This window comes from Triturus cristatus, chromosome 8 (genome assembly GCF_964204655.1).
Source record: "Triturus cristatus chromosome 8, aTriCri1.1, whole genome shotgun sequence".
Taxonomy (NCBI): domain Eukaryota; kingdom Metazoa; phylum Chordata; class Amphibia; order Caudata; family Salamandridae; genus Triturus; species Triturus cristatus.
Window position 1 is genome coordinate 57127256 of NC_140591.1, and position 16185 is coordinate 57143440.

At 37.6% G+C, this 16185-nt stretch overlaps 8 non-coding genes across 8 annotated transcripts; all 8 read left to right on the forward strand.

The window, feature by feature from the left end:
• Window positions 1-3569: 3569 nt before the first annotated feature.
• TRNAF-GAA (transfer RNA phenylalanine (anticodon GAA)) lies at window positions 3570-3642 on the forward strand. Its single transcript has one exon. It is a non-coding gene; the product is annotated as a tRNA-Phe (tRNA).
• A 1097-nt stretch (window positions 3643-4739) lies between these two features.
• TRNAF-GAA (transfer RNA phenylalanine (anticodon GAA)) lies at window positions 4740-4812 on the forward strand. The gene has a single exon. It is a non-coding gene; the product is annotated as a tRNA-Phe (tRNA).
• A 1675-nt stretch (window positions 4813-6487) lies between these two features.
• TRNAF-GAA (transfer RNA phenylalanine (anticodon GAA)) lies at window positions 6488-6560 on the forward strand. Its single transcript has one exon. It is a non-coding gene; the product is annotated as a tRNA-Phe (tRNA).
• A 1096-nt stretch (window positions 6561-7656) lies between these two features.
• Window positions 7657-7729, forward strand: TRNAY-GUA (transfer RNA tyrosine (anticodon GUA)). Its single transcript has one exon. It is a non-coding gene; the product is annotated as a tRNA-Tyr (tRNA).
• A 1672-nt stretch (window positions 7730-9401) lies between these two features.
• TRNAF-GAA (transfer RNA phenylalanine (anticodon GAA)) lies at window positions 9402-9474 on the forward strand. Its single transcript has one exon. It is a non-coding gene; the product is annotated as a tRNA-Phe (tRNA).
• A 2833-nt stretch (window positions 9475-12307) lies between these two features.
• On the forward strand, window positions 12308-12380 carry TRNAF-GAA (transfer RNA phenylalanine (anticodon GAA)). The gene has a single exon. It is a non-coding gene; the product is annotated as a tRNA-Phe (tRNA).
• Window positions 12381-13476: 1096 nt separating this feature from the next.
• Window positions 13477-13549, forward strand: TRNAL-CAA (transfer RNA leucine (anticodon CAA)). The gene has a single exon. It is a non-coding gene; the product is annotated as a tRNA-Leu (tRNA).
• Window positions 13550-15221: 1672 nt separating this feature from the next.
• TRNAF-GAA (transfer RNA phenylalanine (anticodon GAA)) lies at window positions 15222-15294 on the forward strand. The gene has a single exon. It is a non-coding gene; the product is annotated as a tRNA-Phe (tRNA).
• Window positions 15295-16185: the final 891 nt, after the last annotated feature.

A 16185-nucleotide genomic window follows, 5' to 3' on the forward strand; every position in this document is an offset into this window, starting at 1 on the left:
CATGCAGATAGAATGACCAGGGTCTGCATTTATCTTTAACAATTATCAAAAATACAACAGAAAGCCAAAATGGCCAGCTGGATGAAATAGCTCAGTTGGGAGAGTGTTAGATTGAAAATCTAAAAGTCCCTTGTTCAATGCTGGGTTTCGGAAAAGTCTGAGAGGTTTCTTGCTTCTCACAAAATATTTCTTGGTATCAGCTCAATTTTTTATTTCTTTATTTATCAAAATATTTGATCAACTGATCGACAACATGATCAATTCAACATAGAATTGTCTTTCTGTCCTCCTTCTAAATTTGCTTCCACCTCTCTTGCATTCAGCTTCGACTACAAATGTTTCCTATTTCATGCTTTTTTGTAAAGTAAACTCTTGTCTGCATCAGCTTCCACTTCTCCTTGAACACAGATTTCAGTATTCAGATGACATAGCTTACCTACTCAGGCCAAATACCTCTGTGTAATATGGTGCTAGTCCATTCAGAGTAAAAAACAAAAGCTACCTAACCTGGATCCGAAAAATGCTATTTACCTATTGCACCCGTTAACTGATGAATGATACAGGACATCTTAAAACATAGCTCTAGCATGAGGTTGAGCATCTATTTTCTTGGGAAGGTTAAAAGAAAGGATGAAGACACAAACTACCAGCAGGCCGAAATAGCTCAGTTGGGAGAGCGTTAGACTGAAGATCTAAAGGTCCCTGGTTCACTCCCGGGTTTCGGCACAATTTCAACTTCTGCTTTTCATGTCACAAAAGATGTTTGGAGTTAAATCAACGCTCTTCTTTATCAAAACCTTTTATCAATCTGATCAACAACACAATCAATTCAACATATTATTTACTTTCTGTCTTCCTTTCAAACTTGCTTCCACCTCTCTTGTATTCAACTATGCCTCATTTATTTGCAACTTCTTGCTTTATTTTAAAGTAAAGCTTTGCCTGCATCAGCCTCCAATTCCCCTTATACAAAACTGTCAGTAGTCAGATGACATAGCTTGCACACCCTGGCCATATAGGTCTGTGTTTCAGAGTATAAGTCAATTCAGAGTTTAGAAAAAAAAATTCTACCTACCTTGTCCCCTAAAAAGGATATTCACTCATCAGACCAAGTTACCTGCTGAATGATACTGGACACTTTAACACATAACTATAAACGAAAATAGAATGACCAGGTTCTGTATGTATCGTCTACAATTATTAATAATACATCAGGAGGCCACAGGGACTTGTTGGCTGAAATATCTCAGTTGGGAGATCGTTAGACTGAAGAGCTTAAGGTACCTGATTCAATCCTGACTTTCAGCACAGTGCGAGGGGATCCTACATTCTTGCAAAATATTTCTTGAAATCAGCTCTAGTTTTTTTTTCTTTATTTCTCAAAATATTTTATCAACTGATCAACAACATGATAACTTCAACAAAAAGTTGTCTTTCTGTCCTCCTTCTAAACTTGCTTCCACCTCTCTTGCCATCAGCTTTGATGACGAATTTATCCCATTTTATACTTTTTTCAAAGTAAACTCTTGTCTGCATCAGCTTTCACTTCTCCTTGAACAAAGTTGTCAGTATTGAGATGACATAGCTTACCTACTCAGGCGACAAACGTCTGTGTAATACAGTGCTGGTCCACTCAGAGTTTTAAAAGAAAAACGACCTAACATTTATCCCAAAAACGCTACTCACCCATTTCACCAGTTAGCTGCTGAACAATGCAGGACACATTAAAACACAGCTCTAACCTCAGATTGAAAATCCAGGTTCTGCATCTCTGTTCTGGGATTGTTAAAAAAAAGAGGCTGAATACTATAGCTGCTGGCAGGCCGAAATAGCTCAGTTGGGAGAGCGTTAGACTGAAGATCTAAAGGTCCCTGGTTCGATCCCGGGTTTCAGAACATTTTGAACTTCTGCTTTGCATGCCACAAAGACTATTTTGAGTCAACTCATATTGACTTTGTTTATAATGATCAAAACCTTTTATCAAGATAATCGACAATACAATTAATTCAACATATTATTTACTTTCTGTCTTTCTTTCAAACTTGCTTCCACCTCTCTTGTATTCAACTTTGCCTCCTTTATTTCCCAATTCTTCCTTTAATTGAAAGTAAAGCTTTGCCTGCATCAGCCTCCAGTTCCCCTTATACAAAACTGTTAGTAGTCAGATGACCTAGCTTGCCGACCCTCGCCATATAGGTCTGTGTTTCTGAGTATAAGTCCATTCATAGTTTACAAACATCATCTAACTAACTTGGCTCCTAAAAAGGAAATTCACCCATCAGACCAATTTAGCTACTGAATAATACTGGACAATTTAACACATAACTGCACATGCAGATAGAGTGACCAGGTTCTGCATTTATCTTTAACAATTATAAAAAATACAACAGAAAGCCGAAATTGCCAGCTGGATGAAATAGCTCAGTTGGGAGAGCAGTAGACTGAAGATCTAAAGGTCCCTGGTTCAATCCCGGGTTTAGGCACATTTTGAACTTCTGCTTTGCATGCCACAAATGCTATTTGGAGTCAACTCATATTGACGTTGTTTATAATGATCAAAACCTTTTATCAAGCTGATCGATAAGACAACCATTTCAACATATTTTTTACATTCTGTCTTTCTGTCAAACTTGCTTCCACCTCTCTTGTATTCAACTTTACCTGCTTTATTTGCCAATTCTTCCTTTAATTGAAAGTAAAGCTTTGCCTGCATCAGCCTCGAGTTCCCCTTATACAAAACTGTTAGTAGTCAGATGACCTAGTTTGCCTACCCTCGCCATATAGGTCTGTGTGTCTGAGTATAAGTCCATTCATAGTTTACAAACATCTTCTAACTAACTTGGCTCCTAAAAAGGAAATTCACCCATCAGACCAATTTAGCTGCTGAATAATATTGGACAATTTAACACATAACTGCACATGCAGATAGAATGACCAGGGTCTGCATTTATCTTTAACAATTATCAAAAATACAACAGAAAGCCAAAATGGCCAGCTGGATGAAATGCTCAGTTGGGAGAGTGTTAGATTGAAAATCTAAAAGTCCCTTGTTCAATGCTGGGTTTCGGAAAAGTCTGAGAGGTTTCTTGCTTCTCCCAAAATATTTCTTGGTATCAGCTCAAGTTTTTCTTTCTTTATTTATCAAAATATTTGATCAACTGATCGACAACATGATCAATTCAACATAGAATTGTCTTTCTGTCCTCCTTCTAAATTTGCTTCCACCTCTCTTGCATTCAGCTTCGACTACAAATGTTTCCTATTTCATACTTTTTTGTAAAGTAAACTCTTGTCTGCATCAGCTTCCACTTCTCCTTGAACACAGATTTCAGTATTCAGATGACATAGCTTACCTACTCAGGCCAAATACCTCTGTGTAATATGGTGCTAGTCCATTCAGAGTAAAAAAAAAAGCTACCTAACCTGGATCCGAAAAATGCTATTTACCTATTGCACCCGTTAACTGATGAATGATACAGGACATCTTAAAACATAGCTCTAGCATGAGGTTGAGCATCTATTTTCTTGGGAAGTTTAAAAGAAAGGATGAAGACACAAACTACCAGCAGGCCGAAATAGCTCAGTTGGGAGAGCGTTAGACTGAAGATCTAAAGGTCCCTGGTTCAATCCCGGGTTTCGGCACAATTTCAACTTCTGCTTTTCATGTCACAAAAGATGTTTGGAGTTAAATCAACGCTCTTCTTTATCAAAACCTTTTTATCAATCTGATCAACAACACAATCAATTCAACATATTATTTACTTTCTGTCTTCCTTTCAAACTTGCTTCCACCTCTCTTGTATTCAACTATGCCTCATTTATTTGCAACTTCTTGCTTTATTTTAAAGTAAAGCTTTGCCTGCATCAGCCTCCAATTCCCCTTATACAAAACTGTCAGTAGTCAGATGACATAGCTTGCACACCCTGGCCATATAGGTCTGTGTTTCAGAGTATAAGTCAATTCAGAGTTTAGAAAAAAAAAATCTACCTACCTTGTCCCCTAAAAAGGATATTCACTCATCAGACCAAGTTACCTGCTGAATGATACTGGACACTTTAACACATAACTATAAACGAAAATAGAATGACCAGGTTCTGTATGTATCGTCTAAAATTATTAATAATACATCAGGAGGCCACAGGGACTTGTTGGCTGAAATATCTCAGTTGGGAGATCGTTAGACTGAAGAGCTTAAGGTACCTGATTCAATCCTGACTTTCAGCACAGTGCGAGGGGATCCTACATTCTTGCAAAATATTTCTTGAAATCAGCTCTAGTTTTTTTTTCTTTATTTCTCAAAATATTTTATCAACTGATCAACAACATGATAACTTCAACAAAAAGTTGTCTTTCTGTCCTCCTTCTAAACTTGCTTCCACCTCTCTTGCCATCAGCTTTGATGACAAATTTATCCCATTTTATACTTTTTTCAAAGTAAACTCTTGTCTGCATCAGCTTTCACTTCTCCTTGAACAAAGTTGTCAGTATTGAGATGACATAGCTTACCTACTCAGGCGACATACGTCTGTGTAATACAGTGCTGGTCCACTCAGAGTTTTAAAAGAAAAACGACCTAACATTTATCCCAAAAACGCTACTCACCCATTTCACCAGTTAGCTGCTGAACAATGCAGGACACATTAAAACACAGCTCTAACCTCAGATTGAAAATCCAGGTTCTGCATCTCTGTTCTGGGATTGTTCAAAAAAAGAGGCTGAATACTATAGCGGCTGGCAGGCCGAAATAGCTCAGTTGGGAGAGCGTTAGACTGAAGATCTAAAGGTCCCTGGTTCGATCCCGGGTTTCGGCACATTTTGAACTTCTGCTTTGCATGCCACAAAGACTATTTTGAGTCAACTCATATTGACTTTGTTCATAATGATCAAAACCTTTTATCAAGATAATCGACAATACAATTAATTCAACATATTATTTACTTTCTGTCTTTCTTTCAAACTTGCTTCCACCTCTCTTGTATTTAACTTTGCCTCCTTTATTTCCCAATTCTTCCTTTAATTGAAAGTAAAGCTTTGCCTGCATCAGCCTCCAGTTCCCCTTATACAAAACTGTTAGTAGTCAGATGACCTAGCTTGCCGACCCTCGCCATATAGGTCTGTGTTTCTGAGTATAAGTCCATTCATAGTTTACAAACATCATCTAACTAACTTGGCTCCTAAAAAGGAAATTCACCCATCGACCAATTTAGCTACTGAATAATACTGGACAATTTAACACATAACTGCACATGCAGATAGAGTGACCAGGTTCTGCATTTAGCTTTAACAATTATAAAAAATACAACAGAAAGCAGAAATTGCCAGCTGGATGAAATAGCTCAGTTGGGAGAGCAGTAGCCTGAAGATCTAAAGGTCCCTGGTTCAATCCCGGGTTTAGGCACATTTTGAACTTCTGCTTTGCATGCCACAAATGCTATTTGGAGTCAACTCATATTGACGTTGTTTATAATGATCAAAACCTTTTATCAAGCTGATCGATAAGACAACCATTTCAACATATTTTTTACATTCTGTCTTTCTGTCAAACTTGCTTCCACCTCTCTTGTATTCAACTTTACCTGCTTTATTTGCCAATTCTTCCTTTAATTGAAAGTAAAGCTTTGCCTGCATCAGCCTCGAGTTCCCCTTATACAAAACTGTTAGTAGTCAGATGACCTAGTTTGCCTACCCTCGCCATATAGGTCTGTGTGTCTGAGTATAAGTCCATTCATAGTTTACAAACATCTTCTAACTAACTTGGCTCCTAAAAAGGAAATTCACCCATGAGACCAATTTAGCTGCTGAATAATATTGGACAATTTAACACATAACTGCACATGCAGATAGAATGACCAGGGTCTGCATTTATCTTTAACAATTATCAAAAATACAACAGAAAGCCAAAATGGCCAGCTGGATGAAATAGCTCAGTTGGGAGAGTGTTAGATTGAAAATCTAAAAGTCCCTTGTTCAATGCTGGGTTTCGGAAAAGTCTGAGAGGTTTCTTGCTTCTCCCAAAATATTTCTTGGTATCAGCTCAAGTTTTTCTTTCTTTATTTATCAAAATATTTGATCAACTGATCGACAACATGATCAATTCAACATAGAATTGTCTTTCTGTCCTCCTTCTAAATTTGCTTCCACCTCTCTTGCATTCAGCTTCGACTACAAATGTTTCCTATTTCATGCTTTTTTGTAAAGTAAACTCTTGTCTGCATCAGCTTCCACTTCTCCTTGAACACAGATTTCAGTATTCAGATGACATAGCTTACCTACTCAGGCCAAATACCTCTGTGTAATATGGTGCTAGTCCATTCAGAGTAAAAAACAAAAGCTACCTAACCTGGATCCGAAAAATGCTATTTACGTATTGCACCCGTTAACTGATGAATGATACAGGACATCTTAAAACATAGCTCTAGCATGAGGTTGAGCATCTATTTTCTTGGGAAGTTTAAAAGAAAGGATATAGACCCAAACTACCAGCAGGCCGAAATAGCTCAGTTGGGAGAGCGTTAGACTGAAGATCTAAAGGTCCCTGGTTCAATCCCGGGTTTCGGCACAATTTCAACTTCTGCTTTTCATGTCACAAAAGCTGTTTGGAGTTAAATCAACGCTCTTCTTTATCAAAACCTTTTATCAATCTGATCAACAACACAATCAATTCAACATATTATTTACTTTCTGTCTTCCTTTCAAACGTGCTTCCACCTCTCTTGTATTCAACTATGCCTCATTTATTTGCAACTTCTTGCTTTATTTTAAAGTAAAGCTTTGCCTGCATCAGCCTCCAATTCCCCTTATACAAAACTGTCAGTAGTCAGATGACATAGCTTGTACACCCTGGCCATATAGGTCTGTGTTTCAGAGTATAAGTCAATTCAGAGTTTAGAAAAAAAAATTCTACCTACCTTGTCCCCTAAAAAGGATATTCACTCATCAGACCAAGTTACCTGCTGAATGATACTGGACACATTACCACATTACTATAAACGAAAATAGAATGACCAGGTTCTGTATGTATCGTCTACAATTATTAATAATACATCAGGAGGCCACAGGGACTTGTTGGCTGAAATATCTCAGTTGGGAGATCGTTAGACTGAAGAGCTTAAGGTACCTGATTCAATCCTGACTTTCAGCACAGTGCGAGGGGATCCTACATTCTTGCAAAATATTTCTTGAAATCAGCTCTAGTTTTTTTTTCTTTATTTCTCAAAATATTTTATCAACTGATCAACAACATGATAACTTCAACAAAAAGTTGTCTTTCTGTCCTCCTTCTAAACTTGCTTCCACCTCTCTTGCCATCAGCTTTGATGACGAATTTATCCCATTTTATACTTTTTTCAAAGTAAACTCTTGTCTGCATCAGCTTTCACTTCTCCTTGAACAAAGTTGTCAGTATTGAGATGACATAGCTTACCTACTCAGGCGACATACGTCTGTGTAATACAGTGCTGGTCCACTCAGAGTTTTAAAAGAAAAACGACCTAACATTTATCCCAAAAACGCTACTCACCCATTTCACCAGTTAGCTGCTGAACAATGCAGGACACATTAAAACACAGCTCTAACCTCAGATTGAAAATCCAGGTTCTGCATCTCTGTTCTGGGATTGTTCAAAAAAAGAGGCTGAATACTATAGCTGCTGGCAGGCCGAAATAGCTCAGTTGGGAGAGTGTTAGACTGTAGATCTAAAGGTCCCTGGTTCGATCCCGGGTTTCGGCACATTTTGAACTTCTGCTTTGCATGCCACAAAGACTATTTTGAGTCAACTCATATTGACTTTGTTTATAATGATCAAAACCTTTTATCAAGATAATCGACAATACAATTAATTCAACATATTATTTACTTTCTGTCTTTCTTTCAAACTTGCTTCCACCTCTCTTGTATTCAACTTTGCCTCCTTTATTTCCCAATTCTTCCTTTAATTGAAAGTAAAGCTTTGCCTGCATCAGCCTCCAGTTCCCCTTATACAAAACTGTTAGTAGTCAGATGACCTAGCTTGCCGACCCTCGCCATATAGGTCTGTGTTTCTGAGTATAAGTCCATTCATAGTTTACAAACATCATCTAACTAACTTGGCTCCTAAAAAGGAAATTCACCCATCAGACCAATTTAGCTACTGAATAATACTGGACAATTTAACACATAACTGCACATGCAGATAGAGTGACCAGGTTCTGCATTTATCTTTAACAATTATAAAAAATACAACAGAAAGCCGAAATTGCCAGCTGGATGAAATAGCTCAGTTGGGAGAGCAGTAGACTGAAGATCTAAAGGTCCCTGGTTCAATCCCGGGTTTAGGCTCATTTTGAACTTCTGCTTTGCATGCCACAAATGCTATTTGGAGTCAACTCATATTGACGTTGTTTATAATGATCAAAACCTTTTATCAAGCTGATCGATAAGACAACCATTTCAACATATTTTTTACATTCTGTCTTTCTGTCAAACTTGCTTCCACCTCTCTTGTATTCAACTTTACCTGCTTTATTTGCCAATTCTTCCTTTAATTGAAAGTAAAGCTTTGCCTGCATCAGCCTCGAGTTCCCCTTATACAAAACTGTTAGTAGTCAGATGACCTAGTTTGCCTACCCTCGCCATATAGGTCTGTGTGTCTGAGTATAAGTCCATTCATAGTTTACAAACATCTAACTAACTTGGCTCCTAAAAAGGAAATTCACCCATCAGACCGATTTAGCTGCTGAATAATATTGGACAATTTAACACATAACTGCACATGCAGATAGAACGACCAGGGTCTGCATTTATCTTTAACATTTATCAAAAATACAACAGAAAGCCAAAATGGCCAGCTGGATGAAATAGCTCAGTTGGGAGAGTGTTAGATTGAAAATCTAAAAGTCCCTTGTTCAATGCTGGGTTTCGGAAAAGTCTGAGAGGTTTCTTGCTTCTCACAAAATATTTCTTGGTATCAGCTCAAGTTTTTCTTTCTTTATTTATCAAAATATTTGATCAACTGATCGACAACATGATCAATTCAACATAGAATTGTCTTTCTGTCCTCCTTCTAAATTTGCTTCCACCTCTCTTGCATTCAGCTTCGACTACAAATGTTTCCTATTTCATGCTTTTTTGTAAAGTAAACTCTTGTCTGCATCAGCTTCCACTTCTCCTTGAACACAGATTTCAGTATTCAGATGACATAGCTTACCTACTCAGGCCAAATACCTCTGTGTAATATGGTGCTAGTCCATTCAGAGTGAAAAAAAAAGCTACCTAACCTGGATCCGAAAAATGGTATTTACCTATTGCACCCGTTAACTGATGAATGATACAGGACATCTTAAAACATAGCTCTAGCATGAGGTTGAGCATCTATTTTCTTGGGAAGTTTAAAAGAAAGGATGAAGACCCAAACTACCAGCAGGCCGAAATAGCTCAGTTGGGAGAGCGTTAGACTGAAGATCTAAAGGTCCCTGGTTCAATCCCGGGTTTCGGCACAATTTCAACTTCTGCTTTTCATGTCACAAAAGATGTTTGGAGTTAAATCAACGCTCTTCTTTATCAAAACCTTTTATCAATCTGATCAACAACACAATCAATTCAACATATTATTTACTTTCTGTCTTCCTTTCAAACTTGCTTCCACCTCTCTTGTATTCAACTATGCCTCATTTATTTGCAACTTCTTGCTTTATTTTAAAGTAAAGCTTTGCCTGCATCAGCCTCCAATTCCCCTTATACAAAACTGTCAGTAGTCAGATGACATAGCTTGCACACCCTGGCCATATAGGTCTGTGTTTCAGAGTATAAGTCAATTCAGAGTTTAGAAAAAAAAAATCTACCTACCTTGTCCCCTAAAAAGGATATTCACTCATCAGACCAAGTTACCTGCTGAATGATACTGGACACTTTAACACATAACTATAAACGAAAATAGAATGACCAGGTTCTGTATGTATCGTCTAAAATTATTAATAATACATCAGGAGGCCACAGGGACTTGTTGGCTGAAATATCTCAGTTGGGAGATCGTTAGACTGAAGAGCTTAAGGTACCTGATTCAATCCTGACTTTCAGCACAGTGCGAGGGGATCCTACATTCTTGCAAAATATTTCTTGAAATCAGCTCTAGTTTTTTTTTCTTTATTTCTCAAAATATTTTATCAACTGATCAACAACATGATAACTTCAACAAAAAGTTGTCTTTCTGTCCTCCTTCTAAACTTGCTTCCACCTCTCTTGCCATCAGCTTTGATGACGAATTTATCCCATTTTATACTTTTTTCAAAGTAAACTCTTGTCTGCATCAGCTTTCACTTCTCCTTGAACAAAGTTGTCAGTATTGAGATGACATAGCTTACCTACTCAGGCGACATACGTCTGTGTAATACAGTGCTGGTCCACTCAGAGTTTTAAAAGAAAAACGACCTAACATTTATCCCAAAAACGCTACTCACCCATTTCACCAGTTAGCTGCTGAACAATGCAGGACACATTAAAACACAGCTCTAACCTCAGATTGAAAATCCAGGTTCTGCATCTCTGTTCTGGGATTGTTCAAAAAAAGAGGCTGAATACTATAGCTGCTGGCAGGCCGAAATAGCTCAGTTGGGAGAGCGTTAGACTCAAGATCTAAAGGATCCTGGGTTTTGGCACATTTTGAACTTCTGCTTTGCATGCCACAAAGACTATTTTGAGTCAACTCATATTGACTTTGTTTATAATGATCAAAACCTTTTATCAAGATAATCAACAATACAATTAATTCAACATATTATTTACTTTCTGTCTTTCTTTCAAACTTGCTTCCACCTCTCTTGTATTCAACTTTGCCTCCTTTATTTCCCAATTCTTCCTTTAATTGAAAGTAAAGCTTTGCCTGCATCAGCCTCCAGTTCCCCTTATACAAAACTGTTAGTAGTCAGATGACCTAGCTTGCCGACCCTCGCCATATAGGTCTGTGTTTCTGAGTATAAGTCCATTCATAGTTTACAAACATCATCTAACTAACTTGGCTCCTAAAAAGGAAATTCACCCATCAGACCAATTTAGCTACTGAATAATACTGGACAATTTAACACATAACTGCACATGCAGATAGAGTGACCAGGTTCTGCATTTATCTTTAACAATTATAAAAAATACAACAGAAAGACAAAATTGCCAGCTGGATGAAATAGCTCAGTTGGGAGAGCAGTAGACTGAAGATCTAAAGGTCCCTGGTTCAATCCCGGGTTTAGGCACATTTTGAACTTCTGCTTTGCATGCCACAAATGCTATTTGGAGTCAACTCATATTGACGTTGTTTATAATGATCAAAACCTTTTATCAAGCTGATCGATAAGACAACCATTTCAACATATTTTTTACATTCTGTCTTTCTGTCAAACTTGCTTCCACCTCTCTTGTATTCAACTTTACCTGCTTTATTTGCCAATTCTTCCTTTAATTGAAAGTAAAGCTTTGCCTGCATCAGCCTCGAGTTCCCCTTATACAAAACTGTTAGTAGTCAGATGACCTAGTTTGCCTACCCTCGCCATATAGGTCTGTGTGTCTGAGTATAAGTCCATTCATAGTTTACAAACATCTTCTAACTAACTTGGCTCCTAAAAAGGAAATTCACCCATCAGACCAATTTAGCTGATGAATAATATTAGACAATTTAACACATAACTGCACATGCAGATAGAATGACCAGGGTCTACATTTATCTTTAACAATTATCAAAAATACAACAGAAAGCCAAAATGGCCAGCTGGATGAAATAGCTCAATATGGAGAGTGTTAGATTGAAAATCTAAAAGTCCCTTGTTCAATGCTGGGTTTCGGAAAAGTCTGAGAGGTTTCTTGCTTCTCACAAAATATTTCTTGGTATCAGCGCAAGTTTTTCTTTCTTTATTTATCAAAATAGTTGATCAACTGATCGACAACATGATCAATTCAACATAGAATTGTCTTTCTGTCCTCCTTCTAAATTTGCTTCCACCTCTCTTGCATTCAGCTTCGACTACAAATGTTTCCTATTTCATGCTTTTTTGTAAAGTAAACTCTTGTCTGCATCAGCTTCCACTTCTCCTTGAACACAGATTTCAGTATTCAGATGACATAGCTTACCTACTCAGGCCAAATACCTCTGTGTAATATGGTGCTAGTCCATTCAGAGTAAAAAAAAAAGCTACCTAACCTGGATCCGAAAAATGCTATTTACCTATTGCACCCGTTAACTGATGAATGATACAGGACATCTTAAAACATAGCTCTAGCACGAGGTTGAGCATCTATTTTCTTGGGAAGTTTAAAAGAAAGGATGAAGACCCAAACTACCAGCAGGCCGAAATAGCTCAGTTGGGAGAGCGTTAGACTGAAGATCTAAAGGTCCCTGGTTCAATCCCGGGTTTCGGCGCAATTTCAACTTCTGCTTTTCATGTCACAAAAGCTGTTTGGAGTTAAATCAATGCTCTTCTTTATCAAAACCTTTTATCAATCTGATCAACAACACAATCAATTCAACATATTATTTACTTTCTGTCTTCCTTTCAAACTTGCTTCCACCTCTCTTGTATTCAACTATGCCTCATTTATTTGCAACTTCTTGCTTTATTTTAAAGTAAAGCTTTGCCTGCATCAGCCTCCAATTCCCCTTATACAAAACTGTCAGTAGTCAGATGACATAACTTGCACACCCTGGCCATATAGGTCTGTGTTTCAGAGTATAAGTCAATTCAGAGTTTAGAAAAAAAAATTCTACCTACCTTGTCCCCTAAAAAGGATATTCACTCATCAGACGAAGTTACCTGCTGAATGATACTGGACACTTTAACACATAACTATAAACGAAAATAGAATGACCAGGTTCTGTATGTATCGTCTACAATTATTAATAATACATCAGGAGGCCAGAGGGACTTGTTGGCTGAAATATCTCAGTTGGGAGATCGTTAGACTGAAGAGCTTAAGGTACCTGATTCAATCCTGACTTTCAGCACAGTGCGAGGGGATCCTACATTCTTGCAAAATATTTCTTGAAATCAGCTCTAGTTTTTTTTTCTTTATTTCTCAAAATATTTTATCAACTGATCAACAACATGATAACTTCAACAAAAAGTTGTCTTTCTGTCCTCCTTCTAAACTTGCTTCCACCTCTCTTGCCATCAGCTTTGATGACGAATTTATCCCATTTTATACTTTTTTCAAAGTAAACTCTTGTCTGCATCAGCTTTCACTTCTCCTTGAACAAAGTTGTCAGTATTGAGATGACATAGCTTACCTACTCAGGCGACATACGTCTGTGTAATACAGTGCTGGTCCACTCAGAGTTTTAAAAGAAAAACGACCTAACATTTATCCCAAAAACGCTACTCACCCATTTCACCAGTTAGCTGATGAACAATGCAGGACACATTAAAACACAGCTCTAACCTCAGATTGAAAATCCAGGTTCTGCATCTCTGTTCTGGGATTGTTCAAAAAAAGAGGCTGAATACTATAGCTGCTGGCAGGCCGAAATAGCTCAGTTGGGAGAGCGTTAGACTCAAGATCTAAAGGTCCCTGGTTCGATGCCGGGTTTCGGCACATTTTGAACTTCTGCTTTGCATGCCACAAAGACTATTTTGAGTCAACTCATATTGACTTTGTTCATAATGATCAAAACCTTTTATCAAGATAATCGACAATACAATTAATTCAACATATTATTTACTTTCTGTCTTTCTTTCAAACTTGCTTCCACCTCTCTTGTATTCAACTTTGCCTCCTTTATTTCCCAATTCTTCCTTTAATTGAAAGTAAAGCTTTGCCTGCATCAGCCTCCAGTTCCCCTTATACAAAACTGTTAGTAGTCAGATGACCTAGCTTGCCGACCCTCGCCATATAGGTCTGTGTTTCTGAGTATAAGTCCATTCATAGTTTACAAACATCATCTAACTAACTTGGCTCCTAAAAAGGAAATTCACCCATCGACCAATTTAGCTACTGAATAATACTGGACAATTTAACACATAACTGCACATGCAGATAGAGTGACCAGGTTCTGCATTTATCTTTAACAATTATAAAAAAATACAACAGAAAGCCGAAATTGCCAGCTGGATGAAATAGCTCAGTTGGGAGAGCAGTAGACTGAAGATCTAAAGGTCCCTGGTTCAATCCCGGGTTTAGGCTCATTTTGAACTTCTGCTTTGCATGCCACAAATGCTATTTGGAGTCAACTCATATTGACGTTGTTTATAATGATCAAAACCTTTTATCAAGCTGATCGATAAGACAACCATTTCAACATATTTTTTACATTCTGTCTTTCTGTCAAACTTGCTTCCACCTCTCTTGTATTCAACTTTACCTGCTTTATTTGCCAATTCTTCCTTTAATTGAAAGTAAAGCTTTGCCTGCATCAGCCTCGAATTCCCCTTATACAAAACTGTTAGTAGTCAGATGACCTAGTTTGCCTACCCTCGCCATATAGGTCTGTGTGTCTGAGTATAAGTCCATTCATAGTTTACAAACATCTAACTAACTTGGCTCCTAAAAAGGAAATTCACCCATCAGACCAATTTAGCTGATGAATAATATTAGACAATTTAACACATAACTGCACATGCAGATAGAACGACCAGGGTCTACATTTATCTTTAACAATTATCAAAAATACAACAGAAAGCCAAAATGGCCAGCTGGATGAAATAGCTCATTATGGAGAGTGTTAGATTGAAAATCTAAAAGTCCCTTGTTCAATGCTGGGTTTCGGAAAAGTCTGAGAGGTTTCTTGCTTCTCACAAAATATTTCTTGGTATCAGCGCAAGTTTTTCTTTCTTTATTTATCAAAATAGTTGATCAACTGATCGACAACATGATCAATTCAACATAGAATTGTCTTTCTGTCCTCCTTCTAAATTTGCTTCCACCTCTCTTGCATTCAGCTTCGACTACAAATGTTTCCTATTTCATGCTTTTTTGTAAAGTAAACTCTTGTCTGCATCAGCTTCCACTTCTCCTTGAACACAGATTTCAGTATTCAGATGACATAGCTTACCTACTCAGGCCAAATACCTCTGTGTAATATGGTGCTAGTCCATTCAGAGTAAAAAAAAAAGCTACCTAACCTGGATCCGAAAAATGCTATTTACCTATTGCACCCGTTAACTGATGAATGATACAGGACATCTTAAAACATAGCTCTAGCATGAGGTTGAGCATCTATTTTCTTGGGAAGTTTAAAAGAAAGGATGAAGACCCAAACTACCAGCAGGCCGAAATAGCTCAGTTGGGAGAGCGTTAGACTGAAGATCTAAAGGTCCCTGGTTCAATCCCGGGTTTCGGCGCAATTTCAACTTCTGCTTTTCATGTCACAAAAGCTGTTTGGAGTTAAATCAACGCTCTTCTTTATCAAAACCTTTTATCAATCTGATCAACAACACAATCAATTCAACATATTATTTACTTTCTGTCTTCCTTTCAAACTTGCTTCCACCTCTCTTGTATTCAACTATGCCTCATTTATTTGCAACTTCTTGCTTTATTTTAAAGTAAAGCTTTGCCTGCATCAGCCTCCAATTCCCCTTATACAAAACTGTCAGTAGTCAGATGACATAGCTTGCACACCCTGGCCATATAGGTCTGTGTTTCAGAGTATAAGTCAATTCAGAGTTTAGAAAAAAAAATTCTACCTACCTTGTCCCCTAAAAAGGATATTCACTCATCAGACGAAGTTACCTGCTGAATGATACTGGACACTTTAACACATAACTATAAACGAAAATAGAATGACCAGGTTCTGTATGTATCGTCTACAATTATTAATAATACATCAGGAGGCCAGAGGGACTTGTTGGCTGAAATATCTCAGTTGGGAGATCGTTAGACTGAAGAGCTTAAGGTACCTGATTCAATCCTGACTTTCAGCACAGTGCGAGGGGATCCTACATTCTTGCAAAATATTTCTTGAAATCAGCTCTAGTTTTTTTTTCTTTATTTCTCAAAATATTTTATCAACTGATCAACAACATGATAACTTCAACAAAAAGTTGTCTTTCTGTCCTCCTTCTAAACTTGCTTCCACCTCTCTTGCCATCAGCTTTGATGACGAATTTATCCCATTTTATACTTTTTTCAAAGTAAACTCTTGTCTGCATCAGCTTTCACTTCTCCTTGAACAAAGTTGTCAGTATTGAGATGACATAGCTTACCTACTCAGGCGACATACGTCTGTGTAA